Genomic DNA, 15,186 nt, shown 5'->3' on the forward strand with positions numbered 1-15,186 from the left:
TGGCATCAGCTGGAGCACCAGGCTCAACTTCCATGCCATGGAGTTGGATCAGTTATCAACTGTGGCACAAAAAGCCACTCTAAACCCAGGGGCTTAACACAGTGAGGACCCTTTCTTTTGCTCCTGAGTCTACAGTTCGAGCAGAGCTCAGTGGGGACAGCTTGTTTCTGCCACACATGGTGTCACTGGGACATTTGAAGGCCTTCTCACTCCTTCTCTCTTCCCTCAGTGCCCTTCTTCCCCCAGCACCTCAACTGTGCCTTCTCTTTTCCTACTCTCCCTTCCTCTTCTCCTCCTTGCTTTCGTGACCCCTTCTACCTTTTCCCTTTCCTCTTTCTCTGGCCCCCCTTGTCCCCATTTCTCATAAGCAATCAGTTGTCATCAATCATTCAGCGTCCCACCCTGGACAGTGCACCATGGGACCTGGGATAGATTTCAGATCAGGCCTCTGCCTCCTCCATATCTCTTCCAGAATTATTATAAAGAGACAGGTAGAGTGATCACAAATCACACAGCTTCTAGGTTTGTTTTTTCTCTCAATCTCTTCAATTTTTTCCCTAATCTTTATCTTCCTGAATTGGCAGCTCCTAACTCAAGTCTTAGTTAGCACTTTCATTTTTGCCTCAGGCTTTCCTGTATGGAGGACCCAGGCTAAGATAAATAGCACTAGAACTGGTTCTGGAAACAGGCTGTCAGGATGGGCTTTAGAGTCAAGTGGCTCACAGATCTGATAGAAAGACTGACCGATTGCTGCTGGTCTCTGGGATTCTGTGAATGTTTGGTACTTGCCCTCTGTACCTTTCTCTTCCTCATTTTGTGCATTTTATGAGTTTTAGATCAATTTCTCTCACACTGAACTTCCCTGTGAACCAGAAGATAGGAATTGGGAGAGAAGTTAAGAGAGAAACGTAGACCCAGCAGGGAACATTAGAACACTGGCCATGAAGAAGGGATAGACAAAGTGAGGGATGTGTTAGGAGGTGGTGATTGTAGCCCCTGATCTTTCCACTACCGGACATCCTAAACTGGGGAGACAAGGAAAAGTTTGAGACTGGATTGTGTCTGGCAGCAAGCTGGAAGTGTTGAAATGTACAGAAGAGTTAGTAAGAATGTAAAAGAAGGATAAAAATTGATTCTGATATATTATTACTTTTTGTGAATTTAAATTCACCATCAATCACCAGTCCATAGAAAGATAATTCAAAATGTACCTTAGGCAAAAGAAAACAGATGCGTTTACAAAGAGAATAGTGGGGATAAAAGCCCTGACCCCTGTCACCCTTTCCAGCCCAACTTCTCTAAGTGAATTGTTTATGCTTTATTGTTAAAAAAAATAACAAAAAGAATGTAAAAATTAGCACAAATACAGGAAAGGATATAAGGCATAAATATACAGTTTAGTGAATTACAAAAAAAGCAAAGACTTATGAAACTACCATCCTGCTTAAGAAAAAAAAGGTTTCCAGAGCTCCAAAAATAGTACTTCCAGATAACAAACCCTTTCTAAGTCATACCTTGGAGCTGTTTTGCAGATACTGAAACTCCACCAGGTGGAAGAATTTAACTGTGTGCCAACCACAAGCATATTGACCCCAGACCAGGTGGAACCAGAAGGTGGATGATGTTGATTCCCAGTAACTTCACCATCAACCAATTAGATGAAAGTCCACCCACTGATCCTGCACCCTGCAACTCCTTTCCTCACCCTGTCTTTAAAAACTTTTCCCTGAAAGCCACTGGGGAACTCGGGCATTTTGTGGGCATTAGCTACCTAAACTCCTTGCTGAGCACGTGCAGTAAATGTTGTACTTTCCTTCACCACAGCTCCATGTCAGCGGATTGGCTTCCCTGCACGTAGGCCAGCAGACTCAAGTTTGGTTTTATAACACCCTGACATGAGGAGAGAGAAAAAAGGCAAGAGGTGACAAAAAATGAGTAGGAAAAAAAAGAATAAAGGAGCAAAATGTGAAGTCAGGAATGTGCTAGTAAGGGACAAAGATTTACTAAGGAAGTGAAAGCAAAAGAAGATACTAGAAAAAAAGCAAATACAGGTGACTCTTGAACAATACAGATTTGATTTGTGTTGGTCAACTTATATGCAGGTTTCCTTGACACAATACTACACCATCCATGACTCACTGAATCTGCAGCTGCTGACCACAAACTCAGAAACCGCAGATATGGAGGAACCATGGTACAGAGGGCCAAGTATGAGCTAACCAACTGTGCAGGGGGTTGGTGCCCACGGGTTGTTCAAGGGTTAACTATATATTAACAGTAGATGACCTAGTATCATACAAGCCAAGTTTAGGCAAGAACAACCACAGGGCTTTCACTTCACCCTCCAGCCAGGACAGCTGCTGCCCAAACCAAAAAAAGCCCCAAAAACTCAGCTGTGGCTGCAGTTGTCCCCTCAGAAGGATTCAAGGGGCAGACTTGTAGGACTCAGCCTTTCATACGGGGATCTGGCACTGTCTCCCAGTAGATTGGGTCAAAATTGAGTTGACTTGGAGGACTCCCAGCTACTTTTCAGTGAATGTCTTGGTATTGTGAGAACCCTCCCCAACACACAAACACTGCAACACATACTAGAATCATTGTAGGGACACTGTCCTGAGTGTCAAAGCTGGAGGAATAAAGGAAATGGATAGCTGTGACCTTAATCTCTCTTTTATTACTGAATCTAAGTAATCTATTATTCTTTAAGATGTTTATATTGAGGACTTTACTTGATTAGCTAATAACAGTATGTTACAAAAAATTCATAAGAATCATTTTCCTCTGCCCATCAGCCTCATACTAGGGTCTCCAGAAATGGGCAAACTTGTGTTCAAGAACTTGGAGTTGTGACTTGAAGTTCCAAACTCAGAATGTTCAAAGAGGTATTCACCAGAATGAGAGGTATTGTTTCAAAACATCCCTTCAGGTCTTCAGGTCCCGGCCAATTTGTAAATAGAGTCAAAGAAATTCAAAACCACAAAATGCACAAAGTGATATAATTTATTCCCCTCCCCTCCTTGTTAACATTCTATTTTTCCATCTCTGAGGGTCTGGGCTTAGGAGCTGGCTTCTGTGTCTCACACCACACAGCTCTCAGCAGTAGAACAGGAGCACTGCTGCCTCAGTGATCTCCCGGCTGGAGCTGTAACCCCAGTGAGCTCCATATCCATTCCAGTCAAAGGAGGAGAAATCCCCACACTGCAAGGGACTGCTCTCTGGGAAGAATCCTCCTCCACCGACGCAGTGCTGGGGGCAGGGAGTAGACACAGTGAGGGGTTGCCTGTGGACACACCAGTGAGCTCTTAATGGTCGAATCCCCTGTAATTTCGGTCCTTCTCCTACTTGGCCTTGACTCTTCCCCTGCACAGAACTAACTCTCCAGTGGACTCTGAAATCAAGTTCTCCTGAATTCCTTTTTACCTTCTTTCCCATTTATTCTCAGGCCCCTCAGCTCACCTCTTTTCCTTAATCATTCCCCCAATGCTATTCCTCACAGCTCTGTCCACTTCTCACTCTCCCAATGAGGCTCATCTTCTCCCCTGACTTTTGCTAACACCAGCATAATCATACATTGTCATGATGCTCCTAAATTTCAGAGGGCAGCCAGTTATTTTCTGCATTTGAAACCCCATATCCAACTGTCACATGGATGTCTCCACCCACATATCTTTAGATCTAAAACTCCACTTGAGCAAAACAAAATAATTATCTCTTGCTGTCCTTGAATCTATTCCTCTCTCATCACACATCTTAACTGATAGCATCCAGTCACCCAAAACAAAACCCTGAAGTCTGTTTGGTCTTCATCACTTGCCATCTCCCATATTCGTTTAATCATCAAGAACTCTTGATTCTACCATCTATCCACCCATCCTTACTCTTTCAGCTTTATCAACAACACCCTAGCTCAAGTCCTCGGTGTCTCACATCTGCACCTTTACACCTGCCTCATGGACTCATTGATTCTTATTTCCCTGCTCTTGAATCCATGTCTCCCCCTCCTTGCTAAACCAAAGTGATCAGGTCACTAATCTGGTCAAACTCCTCTGATGTGTCCCGTCACCTATAACATAAACTCTATGTCCTGAACATAATGCAAAAGCCCCTCCTTGCCCTACTTCCTGCAAGTATTTTCAGCTCTTGATTCTACACCATGTGCATACCATGATACAATTTACACAACAGCTCACTGCCCCCTCAACACACCATGGTATCAAATCCCAGTGATTTTGAACATGTCAGTCATTCATCCTCAAAGGACACTATTTGCCCCTTGTTGCCTGTTGAACTCTACACACATCTTTTGATATTCACCAAAAATGTCACCTTCCTGCAGAATCAACTATGTGTCATTAGTAGAGGTAGAAGCTCCTGTATTGTGTCCCCAGGGCCCTTTGTTTATGTTGCTATCTCAGGCGATACCACATGAGATTGCAATCGTGCGTTTACAAATCCTAACCACTTGAGTTCCTTAAGATGACTCTGTCAGCTTACAGTTCTAATACCCAGTACTTTGTAGGTACCCTCCCATGTATTTTTGAGTCAGTACATACAGGGGTAAATGCAAATGGGAACTTATGAACAGAATAAGGATTCACGGAATCCACAGTAGCGGGGGACACACCCAACACCACTCCCAGGACCGACACACACATGATCCTCCAGATCAGAATCTAGGGGCCATGTCGTGAGGGCACAGCTGCCTCTTTTTGACTGACACGTGGACAAACTGATCATTGCAGCAGGAAGTGAAGATGTCCTTAACTTCAGGGTCGCATTTCTCAGCCTGACAGGTGTGGAAGGAAACATTGTGAGTGAGCATGCTCATCCTTAGAGCTCTGACTCCCTTTTCCTCCTGCCCCTCCAGTCACAAAACGTCCCTCAGAGACACTCTCCAGCTGGCACACCTCTGCTGCTCACTTCTACAAGACGGAAGATACAACAAAAACATAAAGATTCTCGAAGTTAATAAGAATACTAGATAATATTTTTGTGATCTCAATATATGAAAATACTACTTAAACACAGCATAAAAGTACTAATAATACATGAGAATATAGATAAATTGTACTTTGATGAAGTAAATTATGTCTAATGGTTAAAGGTACAAACTATCACTTATAAATTAAGTTCCTGGGGATGTAATATACAGTATGCTTCCTATAGTCATAATATTATGGTGTACATTGAAAAATTATAAAAGGGTAGATGTTAAAAGTTTTCCTCAGAAGAAAAAAGAATTTGTAGCTATGTGTGGTAGTAGATGTTGACTAGACTTATTCTGATGATCATTTCACAATACATAAAAATATAAAATCATTATGGTACACACCTGAAACTAACATGATATTACATATTGATTACATTTCAAGTAGAAATAATAGTAACAATTTTAAAATTATGTCCACAAAATACCAGCAAAAGAAGAAAAATGCAAGCTACAGAGACATACACCAATATACCCCATAAGGGGTTGTGCACACAAGCACACACACAAGCCATGATTCTTCCCAAAACTCACGTGCTCAGTGTTACAGCCAGTAACTCTCATCCCAGTACACAGGGCATGGGCTGCTCTCTCATTGTTAAACACCCTGAACTGGATAAATCCTGCAACAAATTCTCCTGGAAAAGAAGAGGCAGAGAAAGGGTCAAGGATTCAAAGGATGAACTGAAAACAGCTTCCTTTTGACCAGCCCAAGGATTCCATAAATCAACAGGTCAGGTTATAGCCTAGCACTCCAAGCTACAGGGATGAAACCCAGTGCACCCTGGCTCTGAACTTCACTGGAAGAGACCTTCCCTCCATCTGGAGTAACAGGACCAAGGCTCGTGTTCACAAGAGTCACTTGTCTGCCTAAAGCTCATAGGTGAAATTAATAATCCACTGAGAGATCAGCAAGAAGACCTTCAGAGGTCCAGCAGGAATAATCAATTATAAGAAGTGGCCATATGTTTCTGCTAGCACACTTCTCATCCAATTACCATGACGTTAACATAAAATGACTCATTTTCCCACCAAAAACTTAAGTCTGTGGCTTCTTTAAAATAATAGCTATCCATCATTTGTTGTTCAGTCACTAAATCACGTTGTACTCTTTGCAACCCAATAGGCTGCAGCACACCAAGCTTCCCTGTCCTTCGCCATCTCCCGGAGTTTGCTCAAACTCGTATCCATTGAGTAGATGGTGCCATCCAACCATCTCATCCTCTGTCATCCCCTTCTCTTCTTGCTCTCAATCCTTCCCCAGATCAGAGTTTTTTCCAATGAGTCAGCTCTTCCCATCAAATGACCAAATTGTTGGAACTTCAGCTTCAGCATCAGCCTTTCCAATGAACATTCAGGGCCAATTTCCTTTAGGATTCATTGGTTTGATCTCCTTGCTGCCCAAGGGACTTTCAAGAGTCTTCTCCAACACCACAGTGCAAAAGCATCAATTCTTTAGCACTCAGTCTTCTTTATGGTCCAACTCTCACAACCATACATGACTACTGGGAAAACTAGAGCTTTGCTTGTACAGATCTTTGTCTGAAAAGTGATGTCTCCGCTTTTTAATACACTGTCTAGGTTTGTCATAGTTTTCCTTCTTCCAAAGAGCAAGCGTCTTTTAATTTCATGGCTGCAGTCACTGTCTGCAGTGATACGGGAGCCCAAGAAAATAAAGTCTGTCACTCTTTCCACTTTTTCTCCTTCTATTTCCCATGAAGTAATAGGACAGAATGCCATAATCTTAGTTTTTTGAATGCTGAGCTTTAAGCCAGCTTTTTTACTCTCCTCTTTCACCTTCATCAAAAGGTTCTTTAGTTCCTCTTCACTTTATGCCATTAAAGTGCTATCATCGACATAACTGAGGTTGTTGATAATTCTCCAGGTAATCTTGATTTCAGCTTGTTGATTCATCCAGCTTGGCATTTCACATGATGCACCCTACATAAAAGTTAAATAAGCAGGGTGACAATATATAGCCTTGACCTACTCCTTTCCCAATTTTGAACCAGGCTGTTGTTCCATGTCTGGTTCTAACTGTCGCTTCTTGATCTACATACGGATTTCTCAGAAGACAGGTAAGGTGATTTGGTGTTCCCATCTTTGTAAATATTTTCCACGGGTTTCTGTGATCCACAAAAAGGCTTTAGCATAGTCGATGAAGCAGAAGTAGATGTTTTTCTGGAATTGCATTACTTTTTTTATGATGCAGTGGCTGTTGGCAGTTTGATCTCTGGTTCCTCTGCCTTTTCTAAGTCTAGTTTGTATACCTGGAAGTTCTTGGTTCAAGTACTATTGAAGCCTAGCTTGAAGGATTTTGAGCATTACCTTGTTAGCGTGTGAAATGAGCACAATTGGGCAGTAACTTGAATATTTTTGGCATTGCCTTTCTTTGGGATTGGAATGAAAATTGACCATTTCCAGTCCCATGGCCAATGTTGAGATATTCAAATTTGCTGGCATATTGAGTGCAGCACTTTAACAGCATCATCTTTTAAGATTTCAAACAGCTCAGCTGGAATTCTAGCACCTCCACTAGCTTTCTATATAGTAATGCTTCCTAAGACCTACTTAACTTTGTACTCTATGATTTCTGCCTCCAGGTGAGTGATGACACCATCATGGTTTTCCAGATCACTTAGACCTTTTTAATATAGTTTTTCTATGTATTCTTGCCACCCCTTCTTAATCTCTTCTCTTTTTATTAGGTCCTTGTTGTTTCCATCCTTTATTGTGCCCGTCTTTGCATGAAATGTTTCCTTGAAGAGACCTCTAATCTTTTCCATTCTATTGGTTTTTTCTATTTCTTTGCATTGTTCCCTTAAGAAGGCTTTCTTATCTCTTCTTACTATTCTTTGTTCCTCTGCATTCAGTTGGGTATATTGTTCCCTTTCTCCTTTGCCTTTCGCTTCTCTTTGTTTCTCAGCTATTTTCTAAACTCTATTTTCTAAACAAAAATATTCAAATTACTGCACAATTGTACTCATTTCACATGCTAGCAAGGTAACGCTTAACATCCTTCAAGCTAGGCTTCATCAGTACATGAACTGAGAACTTCCAGATGTACAAGCTGGATTTAGAAAAGGCCTCCTCAAACAACCATTTTGCCTTCTTGCATTTTTTTTTCTTTGAGATGATTTTGGTCACCACCTTTGGTACAATGTTATGAGCATCTGTCCATAGTTCTTTAGGCACTCTGTCTACCAGATCTAATCCCTTGAATCTATTTGTAACTTCCACTGTATAATCATAAGGAATTTTATTTAAATCATTCCTGAATGTCTTGATGTTTTTTCCCTACTTTCTTCAATTTAAGCCTTAAGTTTACAATAAGGAGATCATGATCTGACCCACTGTCAGCTCTAGGTCTTCTTTTTGCTGACTGTATAGAGCTTCTCCATCTTTGGCTGCAGAGAACATAATCTGATTTTGGTATTGATAAGCTGGTGATACCCATGTGCAGAGTTGTGTTCTGTGTCATTGGAAGAGGGTGTTTGCTATGACCAGTGTGTTCTTTTGGCAAAACTCTGTTAGCTTTTTCCCTGCTTCATTCTGTACTCCAAGGCCAAACTTGCCTGTTACTCCAGTTATCTCTTGACTTCCTACTGTTGCATTCCAATGCCCATGATGAAAAGTACATCTTTTTTGGTGTTAGTTCTAGAAGGTCTTGTAGGTCTTCATGGAACTGGTCAACTTCAGCTTCTCTATTCTATTCATCATTACAAAAACAAATTTTTCACACCACTTTGCTATTTGTTTTTGCCTCTGAACTTTAACTTACCTCTTTCCTTAACTATTATAAGAGTCATAAAGGGTATTGGTTAAGAAGACTGAGCTTGTATCCTCTGCAATGGAGAAGAGTAATACTAACTTCATTCTTTTCTCATGATGATAAAATAACACAAAATCATGTTAAGTTCCTATATTACACCATGGTACACTGTATGTGTTCAATACATGCTAGCAATCATTAACTGTTGCTAGTTACACTTACCCTAAGAGAGCAGGGAAGAGCTGATGACTGGGCTTGGGAAAGAAGTACTCACGCTGACCATCTGGTGAGTAATAAGATGCAGTTTTCTCAGCATCACCAAAGTCATAGTCAACGGAATGGCTGGGCCATTGTCAGTCCAGCACTTCTCTGCTCCGTATTTCACTGGGTATTTCTACAGAGACCAAAATACAGATTGTGTGAGGACAAGCAGGAGATGTAATGCCCTCAGGTGTCATTTTCAGATCAGCCTTAAAATACTAATTCCTCCCCACCCGCCCACCATGATAACTGTGTCCAACAAACTCGAGTCCCTCTCTCTTCCGCCATATGCTTCTTCCCTTGCTTGGCTCAGAACTCCCAAGAGAGATAGACCGTGAGTTCACTTGACCCAGAGCTGGAATAAAGAGCCAAGAACAAGCACCTGCTAGGGATATGGGACCCAGACCAGATTTATTCTCACCAAAAACTCCTGGCTCTCAGCTCACCAAAAGAAGTGCCCCCACCCCCAGCCAGCAGCACCATGTACCTGGTAGAATCCAAACAGATTGTACCCCAGTCTCCAGAGGAAGCCAGTCTTAGTGTGGTACCTCAGCAGGGAGCTGTTCCTCCAGTGCTGCAGGGGGGACTTGTTGGGCACATGCCAGATGCCCAGGTCCTGGGCCTGGATGTCGTAGTAACCAGGGTTCTGCAGAGGGACACACACTCAGTGTGACCAGCCCAGGAGGTGCCACCAGCCAAAGACCCACACACACAGCCCTCACTTGAGCTGAGAGCTCAGGGCTCCAGGAGGCCAGGTGCTCAGCATGCTCAGACCCCCACCCTTCCAGAAGATGATGAGGCCCCACCACCCAAACAGCCTTGGTGGGAAGAAGCTGTGATTCAAGACATGGACTTCTGTCTTTTTCCTTCTCCAGCCCCACCTCCACATCCCCATCTCCCACCCTCCCTTCCACATGCTCTGCTCCAGCCACACCCCGCTACCACCCTTTCCCACCTGGAAATTCAGTGCCACCCACCTTGTAGTCATCGCTGGTGGCAGCCTCTGCAGACCCAAATGTGTTGTAATTGGCCCAGTTGCCGTCACCCTCTGGGTAGTCAGCCCTGTTGCTCTGCTGACTGGACCAGCGATCGCCCACCGTGCATTTCCCAAGCATGCGGTTCTCATGGACACTGGCCACCAGGGTCCAGCCACCACCCCCAGAGGTCATGTCACAGAAGGTCTGGTAGATGACACCATTCTCAGTGCGGAGGTGATACAGGCCATCTGCAGAGGGAACGAGCCCAGAGACCCCCTTTCTGAGACCACAGGGTCCATCTTAGGCCTCACAATCAGAAAGGCTCTGGGAAGTCAGAAATGTATCCTGAAGGCTCTCACACATACCTGCTTATTAGAGGACAATTCTCTATGGGTCATCTAAGAGCAGAAACACTGACTGCCTTTGTTCAAAGGCACCTTTTCAAAGATTTTGTAGAGCAAATATCCAAGAAGACAGAGATGGTATCTCCCTCTGGATAGAGCCTCCTTCTGACCACTCAAGGCCTGATAATAGTGCCCAACCACATCTCAAGTCTAAATCAGGATGTGGCCTCTGCAACTCAGAGCAAAGGAGAGGCATGGTCACTGCCAATTTTATGAGATTCAGATTCCTTAAGTGTAGAGTTCCTTTCCTAGACCTAGCCCTAAAGGAGAATAAACTCTCTGATATGAATTTTGTAGTTTCTTTACCAACCCTATCTGTCAACCTCCTTGGAAAACCCACTACATGTACAGATGTCTCCCGTAACATGATCCAAACCCTCAAAATTCCCATTGGAAATCTCCTTGGCTGGACGCTGGAGTCAGATCAGACAGGAGTGGTGAGCACAGCCCTCCTGATCTCCATAACTAGGATCTGCTTAGCTAAAAAGTAACTGAAAGGAGAGGGTACTGGGTTGGTTTATTACTCACCATCTGCCTCACTACAACTTTCTTTGATTTCCTTGCAGCTTCTGGGAAGGAAAGACAGGTAAGGAGCACATTTTTCATCCTCCCAGAACTTCTCAACAGAAGGGATCATTGCTAGAGGATGGGAGAATAATTCTCATTAATATTCAGATGCTACTCACACGCTACTCACACTAGCTTTCCAGGCCATCAACTCTCAGCCCCTTCTTACTTTACCATTTTATCACTGGACTGTGAGGCCCCAGAGGTCAGGATTCTCACAGCTAAGAATACCTGACCACAATCTACTACAGGCTTAACACTTGCATTCTTTTGCTCAACTGTTTAAAAATGAAAACTATCATAGTGCCTGCTACAAGGAAGGGAATTGGGAGGATGAAGACTAGACTAAGTTGTTCCCTGGACACAGCCCTGAATACCATCTCCTTCTGGAAACCCCAAGGCCAAGGCCATAGGAGCAGGAGCCACTAGAAGGAACCACAGTCTTCACCACCATGGCTCTCCTTAGCCCCCTCAGCCAAATGCAGAGGCACAGATGGAGCCCCAGGACAGGCCTTAGCTTCAGACCAAACATCCAGAGAGACCAGCAATCAACACTCAGGCCACAGCTCAATTTGGCTGCAAAGTGTGGCTTCTCTGCATCTCCACGACTCCCGCTCTGGGCCAGGACCTCAGCATCCAGCCCAGCTCTATTCCCTCTGCTCCACTGTGCACCTGGGTGAGCTGATGAAACGGCTGCTCCTGAGTGACCTACCTCCACCCCGCCCTCTGGCGGCCAGAGAGAGGAACAGCAGGAGGCAGAATCTGGCCCCTGGCCCCTAAGAAGAAAATTATGTACAACATCATTGGCCGATCCATCATTTTTCATCTCCCCATCCTTGCTGCCTGAACTTTATGAGTAAGGAAACCTCAAATGGGAAGTGATGGCCTCCTGGGCATTCTCAAACCTACTGGAATAACCCTTAAATCCTTAAGGGACCACAGGCTCCTTTCTCTGAAACTCCCCATTCCTGAGACCAAGACCAGACCTGAGCTGGCATTGTGGCGCCCCATACACTCGGATCTTATCTCAGAGTCAGCACAGAAAGCTTCCCCACAGCACGGAGAGCTTCCTCCTTCCTTCCTCACAGATCCCAGAAACCGCGAGTTCCCTGCCAGGTGGAATCTCAGAGCTACTGCCTCTGCAGAGAGTCCTGACATGAGTGAAGTGCTGAGCCTGTGGAGAGAATAAAGCATGTGGGCCCAGCCCACTTTGGGCTGCAAGCCCCGCCCTCAAGCTTTCTACCCTTGAAGGTTCCTGAGGCTCGGCCCGGCAATGAGAAGGATTGTGTAACTGGAGGGGCAGGACGCAGCACTCTTGGGCACACAGGGGACACTCACCATGAGGAGGGCGAGCCCTGCGGGGTCAGAGCACACACAGTGCTCCCTTCCGTAACAGACTCGGGATGCACGGGACCTCATGGTTCTCCCCTGCAGCCTGTCCTGCTCCCACATCAGTCAGATGCCCGAGGACCTCACACACCTCCCTCAGGTGGTCATCCTTCCAGTCTCTCCCGAAACTTCTCCATGAAGCCTGCCCTGACACCCCCACCCCAGGCAAAGCTGATGGATACTCCCCTGGCCTAATAGGGAGTTTGTCACTCTAATTATGACATGTGCCACACTGTCATGTCATTCTGTTGTAATTTTGACGCTAAAATAATTGAAAATTTACAGAATATTGCAAAAATAGTGCAAAGGCACAGATAGCTTCTACCTAGATTCAGCTATAGTTTGTGTTTTACCCAATTTGCCTTAGCACGTGTGCCTTCTCTCTATGCGCATACACAAACTCACACAGGCTGCTTCTGTAAAAACAAATTGAGAGTAAGTTACATATATGAAGACCCTTTCTCTAGATAAATATGTGTTTTCCTAGTAGGGATTTCTCACATATAACCACAGTGAAATTATCAATTATGTATCGTTAACTCTTTTTATGTAACAGGTGTTTTTCTAGGGTCCACTAACCTGGAAGTTCTACTCAGCTCAGCTGGCATTCATCAGACTAAAATTTCTCTGGCTTTCATTTCTTCCCATTATTAGGAGATTTCTGTCCACACTGAAGCCCATAATCCCTAGGGGATGTTTTACACTGGCTGACAACTGAATTTCCCCATTCCACACCCAAGCCAGCCCAATTCCTTGAAAGAATCAACGTCAAGGATTCAGAGCACTGACAACTGACCCTGTGACACCTCATTTCCATCACCTCTGCTGCTGGGGCTGCTCTCGGGGTCAGATGCTGATGTTCAGGGAACCGCTTCCTCTCACTCCTGGGCCTCCAGCCCCACATCTCTTTGATGTCCAAGGTGCAGGAGCCATCATGCTTGTTCAGTGCAGAGGAAGGCAAATGCCTTACACACATATAAACCACTATCTAATCCAAGGCCTGGAATGTTATTAATAACTTACACTTACCCATGCACTCTACTACATCACAACCATCTGAATTTGTTTTTGGAGAGGACAGGGTTGGAGAGAGAGATGGAGAGAGGACTGACCTGTCTCCCATACATCTCTGCCGTTTGCTACAGCCATAGGGAAATGACCACTAATACCACTTAATCAGGCAATTTCTCAGGTAGTCATTTGGGTTGTTCACTGTGATTAACTCCCTTCTTTTTGGAGGCCCAGGAAAGACTGCCCCTCTCCTCTATGAAGTTAAGTGGGCCATGAGACTTGTCCTAGCCAAGAAATGTGAGCAGAAAGGGTCAGTTTCAGGCTGAAGCCTTTACCAGGCAGGGCACAAGTCCACACCATCCTTTTTCCAGCCTCAGGAAATGACCCCATAAAATACGGGGCCCTGGCTTGGTGGTCTGTTTATGTCTGATGAGGAAACTAATCTTTGAGGTTGGAAGGATGGTGGTCTGTACTCTGTTTTAGGGGAAATGCTACATGTGCTGCCTGTGGTGTCTCAGGAGGTGAGACTGCACTGGGGCGTTGAAGGAAGACCTCAGGGAAACAACGTCAGCGCTGCGTGTCAGCTGTCTTGGTTCTGTATCACAAGGGAGGGGGTCTGGGGGAAAAACTGGTCTGTTTTGCAAGCAGAAATGAAAGCAATAACAAATTCTGGGTCTTCAATAGGCAAATGGTGTGGAAATTTTTCTTCAGAAATCATCTTCAATCAAGGCGCACGCACACACATGCAAGCATGATGTATTTTGGGAGGAATATATATTGTTCCTACATGATACATCAAACTTCTACAATTTGACTAGCAAAATTTGGGAAAATAAAGCAATACATTTGGATAAGTCATCTTCCAGATGTTCAATCTTTGGGCATCAACACATGGTATTATCCTCTGCTGAATACTGTTTCTAACATGGGAGTATTTAGAATAAGTGGCCAAATGTATATGCAGGGATCTCTACCAAAAGGGTTCATGACTACTGGATGAGATCTTCAGCAGCCCGTTAAGCTCAGCCTGGGGAGGAGGGGTTCTGACTGCAGTACAGGTTGGGCATGTGCTGACGTTCTGAAATAAAGTGTGCTTAATAACCAAAATGCTAATATTTGGGGTAAAATAACCTGTATTCGTATCTTTAAAAAATGTGAAATCTGAATTTATATATCAATATATATCTCGAGGAACACTTTGCATTAAAATTTCAAAGTGAATAAAACTACATTCCTTTTTTAAAAAGTCACCATATCTGTTCCTCATTTAAAAGCCCATCCTGATTTTATCCCAGTAAGTACACTACCATTTCAATTTACAGAATATCACAGTGTACTGGAATACTGAAAGTTTGTATGTAAAGAAGGCTGAGAGCCAAAGAATTGATGCTTTCAAATTGTCATGCCATAGAAGACTCTTGAGAGTCGCTTGGACAGCAAGGAGGTCAAACCAGTCAGTCCTAAAGAATATCAACCCGGAATATTCATTGGGAGGACTGATGCTGAAGCTGAAGCTCCAATATTTTGGCCACCTGATGAGAACAGTCAACACATTGGAAAAGACTCTGCTGCTGGGAAAGATTGAGGGCAAAAGGAGAAGAGGGCAGCAGAGGAAAAGATGGCTGGATAGCATCACCAACCCAATGGACATGAGTTTGAGCAAATTCCAGGAGATAGTGAGGGACAGGGAAGCTTGGCTTGCAGCAGTCCATGGGGTCACAGAGTCAGACACGACTTAGCAACTGAAAAACAACAACAATGGGGTACTGAAAATTTGCTTCGTAGTCACAACATCCTGGTTGCAGACTCAGGTTTTAG

At 44.1% G+C, this 15,186-nt stretch overlaps 1 pseudogene; it reads right to left on the reverse strand.

Annotated features, from left to right (window-relative positions):
* Positions 1–3,093: 3,093 nt before the first annotated feature.
* LOC147376875 (intelectin-1-like) lies at positions 3,094–12,387 on the reverse strand (annotated as a pseudogene).
* Between the last annotated feature and the right edge of the window lie 2,799 nt (positions 12,388–15,186).

Source organism: Bos grunniens, chromosome 3 (assembly GCF_055505025.1).
Source record: "Bos grunniens cultivar Pamir isolate PY7600 chromosome 3, Bosgru_T2T1.0, whole genome shotgun sequence".
In the NCBI taxonomy this organism is placed as follows: Eukaryota; Metazoa; Chordata; class Mammalia; order Artiodactyla; family Bovidae; genus Bos; species Bos grunniens.